The sequence below is a fragment of the Furipterus horrens genome, unplaced genomic scaffold, assembly GCF_987537825.1.
Source record: "Furipterus horrens unplaced genomic scaffold, mFurHor1.1.pri manual_scaffold_12, whole genome shotgun sequence".
NCBI lineage: Eukaryota > Metazoa > Chordata > Mammalia > Chiroptera > Furipteridae > Furipterus > Furipterus horrens.
Window position 1 is genome coordinate 47,522,781 of NW_028327182.1, and position 3,659 is coordinate 47,526,439.

The window sequence follows — 3,659 nt, forward strand, 5'->3', positions numbered from 1 at the left end:
ATGATGAACTCCTTTAGCTTTACCCTGTCTGGAAAGCACTTCATCTGGCCTTCCATTCCAAATAATAGCCTTGCTGGATAGAGTAGTCCTGGTTGCAGGTTGCCTTTCATCACATTCAATACTGCTTGCAGTCTCTTTCTGCCTGCAAAGAGTCCTCTGAGAAATCAGCTGATAGTCCTATTGTAACCCCACTGTAGGCAACTCTCTGCCTCTCTCTTGCTGCCCCCAAGACTCTCTTTACCTTTCACCTTTGGCATCTCAATCATGATGCGTCCTGGTGTGGTCCCCTCTGGATCCAGCTCGCCTGGGACCCTCTGTGCTTCCCAGACCTGTATGTCCATGTCCTTCAAAAATTTGGGATGTTTCCCTCATTTTTTTCAATTCTTGCTTCCTCATTCTGCACTGATTGACTGTTTTTTTCCTCCTTATGTTCCAAGTCATTGATTTGAACCCAGGTTTCTTCCCTTCACCATTGGTTTTGTGTGGATTTTTCTTTGTTTCTCTTAGCATAGTCTTCACTTATTTCCTTATGTGTTTGCTGTTCTTAAGCATATCTGTCAAGCCTATGAGCATCTTTGTCACCAGTGTTTTGAATTCTGCATCTGTTAGGTTGTGTATCTCCTCATTTGTTAGGTTGGCTATCTCCCTGTTGCTTAGTTCTCCCACTGGAAACTTGATCCGTTCTCCCTTTTGGTCTATACTTCTCTGTCTCCTCCTGTGTTTATTTGCCCCTGCATCCCAGGTAGAGCTGTCACTCCTGTTATGTTGTAAGGGGTGAAGCCTCAGGGATTTGTCCGCACAGGGCGACTTGTTTTACCACGTTGTGGCACTGTATATGGGGGAGGGGTCCAAGAGGGAACAATGCCTCCTGCCCAGCACTCGCCCTTTTTCCAGGCACCTCTCCCACTTCCGCACTGGACTTGTACCCCTCTAGCTGCTGCCTTGGCCAGCGTTCCCAGAGTGGGTGGGTCTGTGGACATTCTAGGACTGTGGGGGCCCTTTGAACAGGCATACTCTGCTGAGAGACTGGCAGTTTCTGCCTCCACCCCTACCCCCACTGGTCTGCACAGTCAGAAGCAATGAGGCTTGATTTTTCCTGGTGCTGGGACTGTGAGCTGCTAGGTCCAGTGAGAAGTTGGGAATGCTCCTCAGGTGTCTGTCCTGACTTTAAATTCCGTGACTGTGCCACTGCCGCTGCTGCTGCTGCCGCTGCCACCACCACACAGCATCCTCTCTGCCTCAGTTCTGCCCCTCCTACCTGTCTGTATGAATATTTCTTCTTTATATCTTTATTTGCTGGACTTTCATGCAGTTTGATTTTCTGGAACTTCTGGTTCTAGTTTCGATGTAGTTGTATTCCTTATTAGTTGTGGAGGGAGATGCAGCATGTCTGTCTATGCCTCCATCTTGGCCAGAAGTCCTATATCACTTTTGAGTAGAGACAATAACTAAATTTAAATTACTCTCCAAATATACCAATATCTATAGCTAGTGAAATAAGAATAAACAGTTACACTACATTCCAACTTATACCCCCACATGACATCTGGGGAGCCCTAAGATAATCCCGAACAGTTTTACCTAATTTGAGCAGAGCAGTCATTGTTGTCAGTGTGTTTGTATTAGGATAAACTTAGCTGGTGAGGAATAAATAGGTCATAGATTATATCGTTGAGAAAATTTCCATCACCCATACTTAGATGGGCTCTTCCCTGCCTACCCTGTCACCTGTCTCTTATCCCACAGACTTTAGCCACAAATACCTTTATCCAGAATGTGACTATTCACAGGATGGGAATTTACAGTACACCAACCCATCCATGAGATGGCTAAGCATGCCCCACATGGTCATGTGCTCAGTGGATAATATGGCAGAACAAGTTACAAAGGACTTACAATGTCCCTTTGCCATTCCATGAGGTTCTGCTGGGTCTGTCGATCATAGTAGCAGGCATTTCTCGGTTCAGAGATGGTAATAGGATAAAAGCATGCCTAATAGGGGTCTTTCCTTGGAATTGGTATATAGATACTAGGAAAAATAAGCTTGCTTTCTCTGTATGTTTTGCTAATTTAGAATGTTAGGGCTCAGAACTCTTGAAAGCCATCCCTGAGGGTTAATTTTATGTGCCATCATGCCAGGATAATGGTCAAACATTTTTCTAAAAGTTTTTGTGTGGGTATTTTGGGTGATGTTAACGTTTAATAGGTAGACTTGAGTAAATCAGATTGCCCCCTATAATATGAGTAGGATTTGTCCAATTAGTTGAAAGCCTAAATAGAAAAAAAACTGACCCTGCAGATTTTGAGTTTTGGTTATTTTTTATTATTATTACTTTAAACAAAAAGTTTATTTAAACAACGAGATGCTTGACTTGAAGGGAAAAATATCTAGGGTTCATTTATTTTAGAAAAATTTATCCCCACTTAAAGGCAGATTGCCCTATATGTAACAGCTATATGAAAAAAAGTTATAAAATTGTCCTTGGTTTTACAATGATAAATTTAAAAAGAAAACATTAAAATTCTCCAATTGAACAGGGTATGCAAAAATTTTTTTATATATATTTTTTGTTGTTGTTGTTAAACAGTAAAAGCTAAAGAACTTACTGAAATACAAAGATAAGAGCTGAATGAGCACATCACTAAAGGAGAAAGGGGGTACTTTCATAAAAACCAATATTTTTCCCCATCCTATTTCCATTTAATTTCCATAAAAACATACCACTTGTCATTTAGTTTTAAGAAATGAAAATGCTTGTACACATATATTACTTATGTACAATAAAGAAAATGGAAAAGGGGAAATGAAAGACTAGAGAAAACTATACTTTACTAGTCAGGATGTGGTGGAACCAAGTGGCAGTTTTCTAACTGAGAATGAATGTCTTTTTGGTCTGGAGGAATTGAGTTCTGGAGTAAAGTAGCAGGTTTCCCTTTGAGAAGACACCTCTTGTTTGCTGCTTGAACACATTAATTGTATCTTCATCCTCCATTTCCAACTGTGCAGATGTGGTGGTTTTATTGATTGGTTGCCCATCAAATCAGAATATGATATACCTCATTGACAAACTCTGTCATTCACAATAGGTTTTCATTAGTTTACTAAGTGGTGTATGTCTCTTAATCTTAATCTGTACCATAGAACCATCCTGCCCGCCACCTTTAATATAATTGTTGTTCTCAGTCTTGACTCCTTCCTTGGGTTTTTCATAGGCCATCACAAGTGCTGGAGTTCCTCAACTGCCGCTTCACAAAAGAGGTACCAGGTCCCAACCAAACGTGCACACAAGCAGCACCAGAAGTGGCAAAAGAAGGAAGTAGCAGCAGTGGAAAAGGGGGAGGGCATGGGGAGGGCTCGTGCACATAGTGCATTCCCTTCCCGACCCAGCATGCCTGACTCTGCAGATTTTGGACTTATTAGCATCCATAATCACATAGATATACATGTTTATTTTGAATAAATATCACTGAAGTTTCCATCTAAAAATGAGTCCCAAACCTCTGCCATATATTTGACATAAAACAAAACTTCCTTAGATTGGCATTGTATTTTAAACCTGCTAAAAATTTTTCACATGTATTTTATTTGATCTTGGAGTTATTATTAAATGGGCTTTGATTTGTATAAAATAATGCTACCCAAATCCTCCACTAGCTAA

General features: G+C 40.9%; 1 pseudogene; it reads right to left on the reverse strand.

Annotated features, from left to right (window-relative positions):
* Positions 1-2,867: 2,867 nt before the first annotated feature.
* LOC149996130 (small ubiquitin-related modifier 2 pseudogene) lies at positions 2,868-3,218 on the reverse strand (annotated as a pseudogene).
* Positions 3,219-3,659: the final 441 nt, after the last annotated feature.